Source organism: Lontra canadensis, unplaced genomic scaffold (genome assembly GCF_010015895.1).
Source record: "Lontra canadensis isolate GAN:19392208 unplaced genomic scaffold, GSC_riverotter_1.0 scaffold3, whole genome shotgun sequence".
Lineage (NCBI taxonomy): Eukaryota > Metazoa > Chordata > Mammalia > Carnivora > Mustelidae > Lontra > Lontra canadensis.
The window spans coordinates 17,516,610-17,532,791 of NW_022630997.1; positions in this window are offsets into that span (position 1 = coordinate 17,516,610).

Below are 16,182 nucleotides of genomic sequence, written 5' to 3' on the forward strand. Positions count from 1 at the left end.
ATTTCTGCATTTTTAGGAAATGCAGAAAAGTCATGGCAAAATCTTACCAACATTTGTGATTCCAAGCATCAGACTTTGCTGGTGTTTTTTTTTCTCTCTTCTTTTTAAAAAAATTAAACAGTGATTTTTCCATTCCAAGAGCACAAAAACTTAACGGAAATTTTTTTTCTTTCTGTTATGCACAGAGCAACATTCATTTCCAAAGAACAAGGATGGGAGATTAATGTGCATAAATGAAACCCTAGTCACACACACAAATCACACTCATGGAGGTCACCATTTTACACACTCACGAATGCTCACACACACACACAACCTCTTACCCTGTCACCTACTCAGAACCACACCCCGCCATACACCCAGGGCCTGCTGAGTCACACATTCTCTGCACAGTTCTTTGTGCCTTTGTTACCTCTGGAAGATAGCGCTCATAAACCTTGCGCCTCTCACGCGTTTCTCCAGAGATAACTTGTGTGGAAGTGACTTATAAAACGTGAAGTGTGACTACACACACGTTCATTTCTCTTGTTACCGCATTATCAGACACAGGAACTGAGACCCCAATGTTCCAGAAACACACATAGCAGGGAGGTACCCACTGGGGAACCAGGTGTTTTGAACTGGGGACACACACACTTGGATCACTGTCCCTGCCTGCCCCTGAGCCAGCTCGTCACAGTTACCTGAACAAGGGGCCCAGGGTTGGGGCAGTGCCAGGGCTGGGGCCTAAGCCCAGGGGAAGGCAGCTGAGGTCATTGTGCTAAGTAGCCTGTGGCAGACCAAGAAGGGGAAGAAACTTTCTTAGCTATTGGCTCTGATACCTTGACTCTGGAAGCCTGCAAAGTGATGCCAGTCAAAGGGTCCAGAGTTGTACCTCGGCTTCCCTCCAGCCTCCTCCCTCAGGCTCTGCTTCTCTTTGTCTTCCAGCCCTCACCCCTGTTCCACACTGTCTCTTGGGCCCTTTTGCTCATTGCCCGCCCCATTGATTGAAAGTCTCTCTCAGGTTCTCCAAGGAGTCCCAGGAAAAATGAACCACCAGTCTATTGATTCTTCATTAGAATTACATTTTCACATGTGCTAAATTGGTTTTAAAAGCCTTTTCTGTTGTTATTGTCTTGTCAGACCCTGTGGTCCAGGGCAAACCAAGTTTAAACGTTGTGGCTTCTTAGGAAAAAAAAAAAAATCACTGAGGCCAGGTCTGTGATTACTTGCTCTCCTGACTTATTGTTGTCATGATGACAATTGTGATTTGGTTTAAGTATCTTTAGGGAAAGGGCCTTGCAGGAAGCTGCTCAGATCAGACTGGGATGGGTTGGTGAGATGGGTGTGTGTTGAGATAGCTCTGAAGCCTCTCGAGGAAGAACACCAAAGCACTTTTTCTTTCCTTGAATATTTAATTGGACACTTGAACCTGTGTTAATTGCTTCTGGGACAAGAGGAAAGGTGAAAGTTTTAAAAATCACATTTATTTTCTCCCTCTTCGTCCAGATTAAATAGAAGAGAAATTTAAAAAAACCAAACCCCACCTATTCTAGCTCCCTTCTCTTTCCCCTAAATAGCTGAGAAGGGGGTGGCAGTCATTCCCTAGGTGCTGAGGGAGGGGTGGCAGCCTCCTGCTTTGTAGCAGGGCGGAAGCCCAGTCACAAGGACACTTTTAATCATTACACTCTGTGCTGGGGGAGAACTGAATCCAAATGAGGTGGGGGAGAGGTGGGGAGAGAGGTAGGCTCCCACCTACCGCCTAGAGAAAGGAAGAGAGAGAGAGACAGACAGACACAACCAGGGACAGTCTGAGGGACTGGTCTTTGCAGAGAAGCAGAGGCCAGAGAGGAATGAAAGGGAAGGAACACAGAGGAAAGAAGGAAAGAAAAGGTAAAGAGGAGAGCCTGAGAAAAAGAAATGTACAGAGGAATGTACAGGGAAAGAGCAGGAAAGAGACCAAGGCAGTCAGAGAAGCAAGCCCCCGGGAGCTTGCAGCCCCTCTGACCCCTGCCCACCTTCTGGCCTGGCAGCCCACAGGCTGCGCCAGGGAGTGGGCACTGGGCAGCAGCGGAGCCCAGGCAGGAGAGCCGAACGTCTTCGTGATGTGTTTATCCCCTAATCAGTTCATTAGTTATAAACAACATGACATTAGAAGTTAGGAGGCAGTTGATATTAATTTTTATTTAACTAGTTGATGTTTAATCCGTCACGCCAGGCTGGGTAGCAGCGAGAAAGATCTTCCTGACACAAAACCAGTTAGAACTTCATAAGGCGCAATCAGTGTCCGCGCGTTGAAACAAACAAGAGAGACAGAGTCAGAGAGACAGGGAGAGACAGAGAGACAGAGGCCGCCCAGCCAGAGACGAAGCCGGCCAGTCGGGTGGGAGAGAGCTAACCCCGGGCGTGGGTTGGGGAGAAATAAGCTGGAAAGACTGGGAGCGCAGAGAGGACGGCTGCCAAGGGCCTGGCAGTCCTGAACCGGGGCTCCACGCCCAGCACGGCCGGGCGCAATAGTGAGGGGTCGGCCGGGGCTGCCGGCCGGGGCCCTGCTAAGTCTCTCCGTGGCGCCTTCTGCGGTGGAACGCGCTGGGGGTCCGGCGGCCTGGAGAGAGGCAGGGGCTAGTGTCCCAGCGAGGCCAGGCCAACACGTTCATAAACTGTCCTCTCCCATGCCTGGAAGCCGAGAACCTCTCCCGTCCTGCACCAGGAAGAGCGGCCCGGGCAAAAGAGGAAAGGAGGAAAAGGCGAGCAGTTTGTGCCCAACGGCTCAAGTTTGACAAAGTTTGCGGCGGTCACAAGCCAGAGCAGGGTGTTTGTGCATGTGTGTAGGTGTGCTCGTCAGTGGCGAAGGGGGAGGAAGTGAGGCGCAGTCTTGGGGTTCTGGAGGCGGAAAAGTTTGCCAACGCCCCCAGGAGCGTCCCTGCATTTGGGCCTCCGAGTAGAGACCAGGCTGTGTTGGTCGCAGGATCCTCGGATGGCCGCGCCCAGCCCGGAGTCTGAGTTTCCCCGGGCTTGCCCAGGTTAAGCTTCCTCCTCAACCCCGCCCCCAAGCACGAGCGTTCGGCTTTTTCCACCTTCACTCCGGGCACCTGCGGGGCACTGGCTCGGTCACGGCTTCCTGCGTCGGCACGGGGGGTGGGGCGCGGAGGCCGGGGCTGTAGTTTTCCGCGGTCGCGAAGGACACTGTTTGGAGGGACGGAGGCATCCTTGCCCGCGCGCAGACTCAGGCCGAGGATCTCGCATTTGCATGTTAATCTGCCTCCACCTCGGAAAGGAAATCGCTGAATTCCGAAGAAAATTGCCTCTCGCCAGCGGTTAATAGTTAACTCGAACAGGAAAGTTCCCAGGGAAAGGCGAAAGCCAGGGCGACAGCCGCAGGGGAGGAGGCCGGGGAGGCGGCCTGGGAGGGCCGTGCCCGGGCCCCGGCCTCTCCTCTGGCCCCGCGCGCTCAGCCTGGCGCGCCTCCCCTCCTCGGGCGGCGCGTCCCCCACCCCGTAATTAGCATCGTTTAGTTCACAAACCCTTCCTGGGAGAAATCTGTTCCCTCGTTCCGGAGCTCGGTTCAGCACCTGATTCCGCCGGGTGAGGCGAATAAATCACTGCGGCGGCGGCGGCGACGGCGGTGGTGGCGGCGGCGGCGGGGGAGCCGGACCCGAGCCCGCCAGGCTGGGGCCGCCGGGAGAACGAAAAAGTGAAAAGGGGTGCGGAGTCAGGGGAAAAAAGAGGCAGAGAGATGACGCAACCCTAGTCCGCGGAGAGCGAAGGGTCCGGGAAGGGAAACCCAAAGAAAGTCAGGGACCCAGCGGCAGAGAAGGGGCCCAAATAAACAAGGGAGATACAGAAAAAGACGGACAGAGAGAGGCGGGGAGAATGAGGAATAAAAGCGAACGAAAAGAAAGGCAAAATGAGGGGAAGTGGAAGTTAAGAAAGGAGGACGAAGAGGGGAGCTTAAGAAGGTGAGGACAAAAGAATAAAGAAAATAAAAGAAAACCAAAAGAGCAAATGCTTTTGTCTACAATAACTCCACTGCCGCAGGCTCGGCCGTGAAAACGCGCCCCGCCGCGGTCAAGGATCCCTCGCCAGGGTCGCAGACCCGGGAGGCCCCGGCGGGCCGCGCAGCCTTCGCACTCGGGGCTCTAGGTCGGGTCGGGCACAGATTCCGACTCCAAGGTGAAGTTCCAGGGGGCTGAGTCCGGAGTATCTGACCCCGAAAGGCATGGTGTTTGTGTGTGTGTGTGGGAGGGGGGGTCACCCTGGATCCACGGCGGAGAAGGGGATGGGAGATAAAAAGCGCAAGGCTCTCTTGGACGCGCCCCGGGAGCCTAGGACCTCCTGCCGGGGCGCGAAGGGAGGCGGGGACCCGGGGCAGGCGGGCTTCGGCCGCTTAGCTCAGACCCCTCAGCGTCCCCGCACCTAGGATCCCCTGGACCCCGTTCTTCAGCAGGGCCTCGGAGTACTCGCCAGCCCGGCCCCCTCTTGCAGATCCCCAGCGCCCGGACTGGCATGCCAGGCTCAGCTTGGAGAAAAAAGTAACGCAGAGAGAACCGCGCCCCGGCGCCAGTGGAGGGCGCATTTCCCGAACCGCCTCCCCGCGGCGACAGAGGCGCTGCGCAGATTCCGCGCGCTCTAGGAGCCAGGCCCCGCCGTGAGCTGCCCGGGGCAGAGTGCGGAAGAGGAGAACAAGAGAGGGGACTTGGGCGGAGGCGGTTAGCGGAGCAGATGAGTAGAGAGGAATGAAAAGCGGAAATGTGTACCGCAGGGAAAGGAGGGTACAAGGATGTTAGGGAGCGGCCACCCTGCGGTCTGACGAGGTCACCTCACGAACAAAGATGGGATGTCCCCTTCCCGGTCTGGTCTCACTCATTGCAAGCCCCTGTGCTGTGGCGCCCCCAAGACGTCGGGCTAGAGACTGAGACCCCAACAGGGCCTCTGGGGGCCTCTGTGCACGTGGGGCCAAGAGAGGAGAAGGTTTCCTGGCACCTGCCAGGCAGCCCGTGGAAACTAGCACCAGGAAAATTTCCAGCCTCTGGGATTTCTGGGTGGGTATGGTCCAGTCCAGTCCACTCCTCCCCTCCCTCTTGCCCTGACCTCTGTCTTCTCTGGCAGGCTGGAGCAGCCACAGAGCCAGACTAGAGGATTTGGGGGAAAAGACCTTCAGGAAGAAGATTAACAGTTCAGTCCATTTCTACTTTTGTAGGGAGACGGGACAAAACTGATACCTAAACCAGAACCCTTTCAATCTGGGGAAAGTAGGGAGGCAGTGACCAAGCTAAACCAACTCAGAGGGCATCAGTCAGTTGGTCAGTCCACCTTGATCTGCTCAGTGATGGACTCCATCACTTCGGGACTTACTTCTGGACTCGGGTTCCAGAAGTAAGTCAGACACTGCCTCTGCTTTCAAGGAGGACATTATCTGGTGGCAAAAAGAAAGCTTTGCCAAGAAACTCCAGAAAGTGTCAAGATGTAGGACACAGAGGATGTCAGAGAATGCTTCATAAAGGGGATGGGATCTTGCAAGATGATTAGATGTCCACTAGAGGTGGGGGCGGGGGGCGCTGGGTGGGATATTCCCCGGGCACAAGGAGATCAGGGGCAGAGACATGGGGAAGGGGCAACAACCCACCTACTTGGGGAATGGCTAAGGGTTCTGGGAGGGCAATAGGGCGTCAGAGGTGAGGCAAAAGAAATAAGACTGGGAGGTAGATGGGGCCTATATCAAGGAACACTTTTGCTAAGTTCTGATTTCTCCTTTTGGCCATGGGATGCCATTGAAGGACTTTATGCAGGGAAGGAGGAAGATCTGATTTGGAGGGGAAAGACCAATCTCCATGTGTGGACAGTGGGCTGGAGGTAGAGAGAGAGAGCAGCAGAGACTGAGAAAACAATGTTCCCGACAAGAGAAGATGGAAGGTTGAAAAGAGTCTCGAGGGAGACAGAGAAGAGATGTCAGAGATGGAGGCAGGATGGTGAGTACTTGGGCACAGAGTGGATGTGTGTGTGTGTGTGTGTGTGTGTGTGTGTGTGTGTTGGAAAAAAAATGATAAATTAAGTCTCTGAATACCTTCAGTCTCAACTGTGACCCTTCCCCACACTCACCACCCCCCTTTCTTAAATCCTCCCCCTCATAATGGTTATAGAAGTGGAAATCCACATATCAGGTCTGGAAGCAACACTTTCCTCCTCACCTCATGCATCCTTACCAGGCAGCCTCATACAACAAGAAGGGGGTAGCTTCTCACTAACCCCAAGACAAAGAAGGCAGTATTGAAGTGTGAAAAATGGAGCCAGGTCGTCCTGAGATTGACCCCATCTTTTTCTGTTCTAAAACATACTAGTTCTGTGATCTTGGGCATATCCCTTGAACTCATTGTGCCTACATGTCCACAATCTGTAAAATGGGGACAAGAATATTTGCCTCACAGAATTGTTGGAGGGTATTAAACAAAGGGTATATTAACCCCAGCCATAGATGTCTGACCACGTGAATTCCTTCTCCATGCCCAGCCCAGATCCAGGCCTCTGCACGCACTCATATGGCATTTTCTCTTGCACAGGCACCAGTGATAGTGGGTACCAGGAAGAGGGACATGGAGATACTCTAGAAAAATTGTCAGTCCAGAGGGAAGGCCAGGTGCCTCACTGGAGCAAAGTTAATCATAACAACAAACCATGCCTGAGGGCTTACTGAGTGTCGGACATTGTTTTAAGTGCTTTGCATATATTAATTCTGTTAATTCACATCTGTTACTATTAACCCCATTTTAAAGATGAGGACACTGAGGCACGGAGAGTTTTAGTAACTTGTCCACAATCACAGGGTGAATAGATAGCAAAAGTAGGATCTGTACTTCAAATATTGCTTCCATAAGCTACATTCTTACACACAGGCTGTACTAGATATTCTTAGTGTCCCCAAGGAAGTCAGGGGGAGAAGGGACGCAGGCTGTGGCTCAGAGGTTGAATGGGTGTGAGAGGATTTCTCCAGGGCATCCCACCCCCATGCTCCAGGACTGACCTGGGTTGTCCCCTACAGGGCCCTGGGAATTGCACAGAAGCGCAGAGGACCCTGCTCATGAGCCCATCCTCTCTACTGGCTTCCCTGGGTCCCCATAACAGGCACTGTGGATGTCCCCAGCATTGATTTCCCTGTGGCCCGAGAGCTGCCCTTCCTGCTATGTGTGGGAACTACTTACAGTCCCTCCTTTCTCTAGGCCCACAGAGGTCTTTCCTTCCCCCCTCTGAGCAGGAGTTATCTTTGCCAAAAGACAGAAGTTGAAGAAGTTCTGGAATTCCCCAGGCCTGTCAAAACTATCTACACTCTTTTAACCCATCCAGGTAGAGTGAGACAGGGATGAATGTGTGCCTGTGAGAGGAAAGGTCTGAGCCTATATTGAGAGGTCTCCTATATATACATTTTTTTTTTCCTACTGGAATTTAACCAATCCCTTACCTGTGAGTTTTTAAAAAATAGTCACTGTAGCCAGGAAGATATTATTGCCAAAGTGCCAGCCCCACAGAGCAAAGCCACTTATGGACTATTAGGTGACTGCTTTCCAGTTTGCAGCCTAGTCTTTTGAAAACCTTCCTCCAAGATGGACAGGGTGTGAGGCAATAGCCCCCCCCAGCGCTGGTGATGGGATGGATTAGAGAGCAGCTGTCTCTCTTGCCGCTGCCTTCCTGTCCCCCACCCCAGGTCTTCAGCCAGTAAAGTTGTGTACTTGGCTGGGGGGGGGGGCGGAGAGGGGATGTGTGGGGGACGGCTGCCTGCCTCATCCCTGAAGGAAATAGATCCTTTCCCAAAGACAAGTTACTTTTCAAGTTTAAGTGGGAGGTGCATCCCTTCTGCACGGGGAAATTAAAGCATTAGACCGCCGGCACAGCTCCTGGCACACACAGCGACCCCCGTAAGTGTCATTGTTATCATTGGAGGCCTTCGAAGCAGCCCGCACTGCCTCAGTCCCAGGCTCGGGGTTCACCGGGACTCGTCAGCACCTGTGGGAGCTGGGAGCTGAGAGCTGGGAGGTGCGCCTCCTCGGGCAAAGCCGCGCCTCCCGGGCCTGAGGCTGCGGACCCACGGGTCCCGGGTGCGCAGAGCCGGGCGCTCGGCTGCTGAGGCGAGCGGGCCAGGTGGAGAGGTTGGACAGCCCGGTCGGATTAGGGGTAGGGGTGGAGAGAAGTGCGGAATGCGCGCGGGAGGACTCGGTCGCCCGCAGCTCGCCGTGGACGCCGGCCTGGCGGCTGCCGCCGAGAAGCCCACCGGGCTAGGAGCTGCCCCGGGGCCTGGCGCGTCCTCCCCGCTCCGAGCGCGCTCGCCCGAGGCCCGCCCCGCCCCGCCCGCCGCGCGCCGGCTCTCGATTAATAATCATAAACCCCCGCTCACCCTCCTCTTAAAATTAATAACTCTGTAATTAGAGTCATTTCAGAAGCCTCCTGAGCCGCCGAGGCCGGCCCGGCCGCCGGCCGCCCCGCGCGGTGGGCAGGAGGGAGGAGGAGGCCGGGCGCGGCGGCCGCGGCATCTGCAGGTACAGAATGAGAATTAAAATCGCTCTCAACAATCCAATACACTTTTTATCAGCCATCTATCTGAGAGCCGGGCCCATTCATCATCCGAGGCATTCTCCCTGAAAACAAGACCCATTCAGATTTTATACAAATTATCATATTTATCATCGTCTCCAACTCCGGAGTAACATCTCCGCAAAGTGTCTGCCGTCTCCCCGGGGAGCCGCGCGGCTCGGAGCGCCCGAGCGCCCGCCCGGCAATTCCCCCGCCGAGCCCCCTCCCCTCGCCCCCCTTTCCTCTCCCTGCCCCCCACCCAGGATGTGGGCCCCGACTCTGGCCTTAGATCTGCTGCCTTGGCTGGACCCCACCACTCTCTCTCTTTCTCCCCACTCCCCATCAATCTCTCTTTCTCTCTCTCTCTTTCCTCTCTCGGCTCTCCCTCTGGCCTCGGATCCACTGTGTCTCTGCTTTTTCCCTCCCCACTAGCTTCCTCCGTCTCTCTCTCACTCCTCCTCCCCACCCCCAGACCCTCACCTGGTCTCTAGAGCCTGGTCAGGTCTTCTTTTTTCCTATATCTTTCTTTCTCTCTCTCTGTCTCCCTGTCTCTTTCGTTCTTCACTTTCTCCCCAGGCGGCATCCCCATCTCCCTGCCAGAACCAAGAAGCAAGAAGGGCAATTTGTAACAGAACAGCTTGAACCCTCCTCCAGGACTGAGGAGGTCTTCTCCAGGTCAGTTCAGGGGCCGCCCTTGGCCCATGCAGTGTCTGAGCAGATGAAGCAAGGCCCTGTGAGAGAAACTGTTCCTGACCATCACACACTACAGTCTACTACACACTACAAACAACCCCCCCAACAAGACATACACACGGCTACACACACCACACTTACCACACACACACCCCAGCGCACTCAGAGGCCCACACCACATCCACCACACACAGCCCCGAACACACACAACCCCCAATACACTCCCCCACATTGGAGCCTAACCATACTCATGGGGCCACTCTCTCTGGGGTGAAGCCACACATAGCTTCCCCTCATACCACACACAGACCCCTCATACATACACACAGCCCTCAGCACATACAGAGGCCCAGAGGTGCAGGAGGACACATTCCAAAGACACAGGGGTTTGTCCTCTCACCCAGAGTCTTAGGCTCCCTCTATCTCTCCTCTCTGTCTGTCTTAGCCTGTACGCGCACTGGCTCTGCATTCACCCACAGGGTTAGTGAGGTCTCCTTGGCTCAGACACTGGAATATTTAGATTCTAAGGAGGGAGACCTCACAAAAAGTGACAGAGGGAACGAACATTCAGAACACAGGTTTCTGACTCAAACAACCATGGGTAGGTGACTACTTCCTTTTGGGGCTTCTGTCCTGAGGGGACCTTGCTGGCATTCTTGGAGGCAGCCATATTGAGGTTCCTTCTGACCTAGCCCATCTTCACTTTCCCGTCAAAAGCCTGCCTCAGTAGGTCGCTGTGGAGAAGCCTGTGGCTCTCTGTCCTGTGAGCTGTTTGTGGATTCATCCATTCCTCAGTCATTAATTCAACAGCCCTTGCTGAGGGCCTCCTCTGTCAGCTCTGGGCCTGGCATGGGAATTACAATGGTGGACAAGAGAGACCCAGTGCTCCCTCCATGGAGATTATAGTCTAGAGCAATGCTGTCCAATAGAACTATAGTTCTGTGATAGGGTAGATATTTTATACCTACCTTCTTCAATACGGGGACTGCTAGCCACATGTGGCAACTGAGCACTCCAAGAGGGCCACATGAAATCGAGGAATTGATTTTTTATTTTATATGTAAATATATATTATTTCAATTGATTTATTTAATTTAATTGTGGTTGATGGCTACTGTATTGATCAGGACAGGTCTCTTGGCAGGTTGGTCTTTATTTCATTAAATGGGGCAGGATGTGTGGGAAGGAATGCCCTCCCTCCTCCCAGAGCCATGGAAGTCCTGTGAGTATGACCCCAGGGCCTCTGAGTGTGGCTCCTTCTCCTGTTGCGACAATTAGGACCACTGCACACTACAAAAACCTGTGTCCCTAGAACAAGACTGTAGATGAGTTTTTCCCCAGGAATCGGTAACATGAACACTTCTTGGCTGCTAGACACTATTTACATATGATGGATCCTAAGCCTTACTTGGGGTTCATAAGCACAAATGCCTGTGTGAGCAGAAATAGTTGGGAAGACAACAGGGTGGGGGTTCTGGGGCAAATGGAGAGGGTGAGGCCTCTAATGTTTGTGTCTGCCACGCAGAAGTGGGGGCCAAGGATACCAAGTTGTCTGTTTTTTTTAAAAGATTTTTTATTTATATATTGACAGAGAGAGAGACAGAGAGAAAGGGAACACAAGCAGGGGGAGTGGGAAAGGGAGAAGCAGGCTTCCTGCTGAGCAGGGAGCCCAATGCGGGGCTCAATCCCAGGACCCTGGGATCATGACCTGAGCCGAAGGCAGACGTTTAACAACCAGACTTTTAAGCCACCCAGGTGCCCCGAAGTTGTCTGATTTTTATAGAGCACCCAGGAATCTTGGTTTTTATTTGAAATTCATTGGAAGCAATCACAAATTAAGAAAACACGCGCACACACACACACACACACACACACAAAACCTAAGCAGGTACATGGTGTATAAAGCAAACAACAAATGTGTAAAGATAGTCATTACAGGTTTGTTTGCAGATTAGAAGTAATCTAAATGTCCATTATTAGAAGCCTACTTAAATGACTTATGACACACCTACTCAATGGAATATTAGGCAGCCTTCACTAAGAATGACGTGAATCTTTATATATAAAGATATGGAAAGGGGCGCCTGGGTGTGTCAGTTTTTAAGCCTCGGTCTTTGGCTCCGGTCATGATCCCAGGCTCATGGGATCGAGCCCTCATCAGGCGCCCTGCTTAGCGGGAACCTGCCTCTCCCTGTCCCACTCCTGCTTGTGTTCCATCTCCTGCTGTGTCTCTCTCTGTCAAATAAATAGAAATCTTAAGAAAAAAGATAATAGAAAGATCTTCAAAGTGAATTAAGTGAAAAAGTCAAGCATAGAACAATGTGTAAGGTACTATCTACTGAGAGAAAAAGAGACATATACATGCATGCACACATTTGTGCCGGAACAGACGAGCTCTGGAAGGTATACAAGAGACTGGAAATAGGAAAGGGGCAGGGGTGGAAGGAAGGCTTTTCCCCTGGGTACTGCTCAGTATATTTTGGCCTTGGCAGTAACTACATGAATTACCTATTCACAGTAGATGCAGGGCAAACCCAGCTAAAGGCCAGCTTCGGCTTTTGGGTCACATATTCATTAACTCTGATCTTCATGGTGTGTCCCTTGGAGGTAGTTATTACTGACTCCATTATACAGATGAGGAGGTTGAGGCTCCTTTGGATGACGGTTGTAGAGCAGTTCAGGTTTGTACAACTAATTAGCGGTGGGCTTCGATTCTAACCAGGTCCCTCTGGTTCATAGGCCATATAGGCCACAGCACCATCCTGCCTCTTCCAGAAGAGGGGAAGAGAAGGATGCTTAACATTATCTTTGTCAACAACGATGTTTATTGGGAATTTGTTACATACTAGGCACTGTGATAAATATTTCGTGTCACACTTAATCCTTGCGACTTTATGAATCAGACACCGTTTTACAGATGTGGAAGCTGAGATGGAGAGGTTAATTAAGGTGCCCAGGGTTACATTGGCTAGGAAATGGTAGAGCCAAGATCCTCACCTGGTTATTCTAATTCCAGAGTTCAGTGATTAACCATCTCAACACACATAGAGAACTCTGCAACCTCTTCTTGTACCCACAGTGGGCTCATCCCAAGAATGCTCTATTATACCTCCCTTGGGTCTGTCACAAGTGTCCAGTGGCTCCTAGAGTCCAGACGCATCAGCACAGACTTCCTCTGTCCTTTTCTGTGGGAGAAGAAATGGATACCTAACTACCAACGATGGTCCTTCAGATCCCTTGTGACTCAGCCTTCCTATTTCTATCCTTATACGCTGCCCCATGCCCAAGAGCAACTAGAGTTGCCTGTTTTCTTTTTCTGTTCTTTTTTTTTTTTTTGAGATTTTATTTATTTATTTGAGAGAGAGAGAGCACAAGATGGGGGAGGGTCAGAGGGAGAAGCAGACTCCCTGCTGATCAGGGAGCCAGGCTCCACTGCGGACTCCATCCCCGGACTCCAGGATCATGACCTGAGCTGAAGGCAGTCCCTCAACCAACTGAGCCACCCAGGCACCCCTAGAGTTGCCTCTTTTCTCCAAGTAAATGTGAGTGAGTCTGGCTCCAGGGCCCCAGGCACTAGCAGGATGGAATGATTGTAGAGCATTCTCTCTCTCAAGTCTCTTAACAACAAGTGAGGAAGGCAGGAAAGGATTACTATTACTATTCCCTTTTTGTGGATGAGGAAACTGAGACTCATACATCACATCTACTTGTATGAGTTAAAACTATATTGTGGTGCAAGTTAATCCAGTTACTCCATTATCTCGTGGCAGTGTCTCCACAATCCCTCTCCCCATCTGGAAACCATGGGGGGAGCATTACCCAGGGGTCCCAAGCTGGAGATGGAGGAAGACAGCAAAAGAAGCAGAGAGGTAAGGGGACAGCCAGGGCCTATGAGCAAGAACTTCCCTCATTGGTGGCTCGAGTTCTTTGGCTAAAATGGTGGCTGAGTGTGACCAGTGGCCTGGTGTAGTTCTCTGTGCCCAAGGACATGTGCCTACTCCATAGAACTCAAGGCCCAGCTTCCCACACAAGTTTCTCTTCCCCCATGACAACTTTGTCCTCCTGCTAAGCCTGAGCCAAAGAGCAAGTACACTGAGAAGACCAGAGATTCTCAGCCTACCTCCCCCTGCCCCCTCAGCCACATGGCTGGATCCCCAGTACTAGCCTGAATTCCAGTGCATGACTAAGGGAGAAGAAATAGGCAGATACTGAGGGAACACCCCCCCCACCCCCATGAATGTTTCCATGCCTATGTTGGCAAAACAAAGGCTCTGGCAGGATCCAGAATCTTGGAGGGCCCAGGGTAGCCAAAGGCAGACTTAGATGGGGATAGCAAACCTGTCAACTGACTAACACACTCGGCTTCCCCTACAGCCTCAAGCACCATGTCCAAGGAATGTATTTAACAAATACTTACAAGGTTCTTGCTGTGTACTTGGCACCGTTGTAAGCACTTTACAAGTGTGCTACTTTCCTATTGCTGCTGTAACCAAGTACCATACATTCAGTGGCTTAAAACAACACCATGATTATCTCACAGTTATTGAGTTAGAGGTCTAAAATAGGTTGGCTGTTTTCCTTCTGGAGACTCTAGAAGAGAATGAGTTGCCTTGCCTTTTTCAGTTTCTAGAAGCTACCACATTCCTTGGCTCATGGCCACATCACTGATCTCTGCTTCTGCCCTCCCATCTTCTTTGACTCTGATATTCCTGCTTCCCTAGCGTAAAGACACTTGTGTTGACATTGGGCCTGCTCAGATAATCCAAGACAATCTTCTCATCTCAAAATCCTTAACAAAATCACATCTTCAAGATCCCTTTGCCATGGAAGGTAACATAATCCTAGATTCTGGGGATTAGGAGATGAACATTTTGGTGCAACCAGCCATTAGTCTGCCTGCTACAGCAAGTATTAATTCATCTGATTCCAATAACAACTCTATGAAGTGGATGGTATTACTATCCCTGTTTTTGCCATTGGGGAAGCGAGGGCCACCAAAGGTTAAATTTTTTTTTAAAGATTTTATTTATTTATTTGACAGAGAGAGATCACAAGTAGGCAGAGAGGCAGGCAGAGAGAGAGAGGGAAGCAGGCTCCCTGCTGAGCAGAGAGCCCAATGTGGGGCTCCAACCCAGGACCCTGGGATCATGACCTGAGCTGAAGGCAGAGGCTTTAACCCACTGAGCCATCCAGGCACCCCACCACCAAAGGTTAAATTTGCCCAAGATCATACACTTGGTGCATGATGAAGCTATAATTCAGTCCCAATCTGTCTCCAAAGTCTATTAAGTATTTGGGGGCCTGTGACATCTATAGACATTCCACATACTCAGACACCTCACATGATGTCTATATATTGTTCACAAACATATAACTTATACATAGGCATGCCTTCCACATATATGTATTCTGCTCACATACATATGAGCTGCAAATAATTGAATATACACAAAATACCTGGACACACATTCACAAACATCCCCTCTGTTCACACACACTCATACTGCACTCGTACACACATGCCCCAAACACATTTATGTATACTGTCCCTACAGAGCTTATGCATAAGGACATACTCTGCACATACAGCAAACGTGTTATACGTTCTCTGCTATCTGCACACACATTCTGTGTTCACAACCTCATAATGCCCTGTCGTGTATATGCCTGGCACATGCATGCACACAGAACCAAGCAAACATATATCTTTTTCATAAATATACATCTTGCAAAGATATAGAATATGCCTGCAATGACACTATACATAAAAAAAAGACCTATACATAAATACACCACTTACATACATATACTTAGCAAATACCTATGGTGTCTAGGCACATATTTTACCTACACATATACCCTACATACTCACTTGACATACATACATTTTAAACATCGCACCCTGTACCCCCAAAGCTCTGTGCCCTGCATACCCCACCTACGCACACATTTCCATGCTACGCATACGTTCTCCAGAATGATGCGCATGCATACAGACTCTGAAGACACACATCCTGCACCAACACAGGCATATCTCACGTAAAATATGTATATTCATACACACATACAATTCTTTCTTGATACATTTTATATGCACATTCTGTAGTTACAGAACCTATATCCTATTCATCAGGACTAAGTCCATGGTGAATAGTCGGCTTTAATTAGCACTTCACACAAAAAATAACCTCATAAGTGTACAGCCCTACCCGAGGTTGTGAAGTGTTTCGTTTCCAACCCTGGACCGAGGGGGTATCCCCATTTCCTTGGGGAGGAGGCTGAGGCTGGGGGGGGCGGGGCCAGCACAGGCCGCCCCGCCCCTCCCGCAGCCGCCGAGGTGTGATCAGCCCCCGGCTCGTATTCATCAGCCCCAACAGAAAAGTAGTTCCAATACCATGTTTGTTAACTAGGTTATCTAGGCTGTGGAAGATTTTAATGTTGAATTTTATAGCTTTACCACGCTCTGCCGTCCTTGTGAATATTGTAATATTGCATTTTTTACAAGTTACTCTTCTGTTAATGTTCCAGCTAGTAACTTTTATAATCCTCCTCAATGAAATTTTTTTGTATTCTTCCGCACCGTTAACCCCAATGGCGGCGCCTCGGCCCCTGGCAGGAGGCAGATACGAGATGAATTCCTCTTTAATCAGAAATAATAATAATAAAAACACACACGCGGCTCCGCTGCCTCTCACTCCGGCTTCCCTCACCGCCGCTGCCGCCTCTCAGGGCCGCCTGTGGGCCCTGCGGCCTAGGCTACGGGCGGCCGGCACCCCGGCTTGGGCAGGCCCAGACGCGGGGCTGATCAGACCCATCTCAGACCCTGGTCCCTCCACTCTCCCGCCCTGGCGCTCTCCTTCCAGAAGCCGAGTCCTTCCTCTTGCTCCATTCTTCAGCCTCCCCTCCCCCACCCAGACTCCAGCACCCTCCCTCCTTACCATCCCTCTTTCC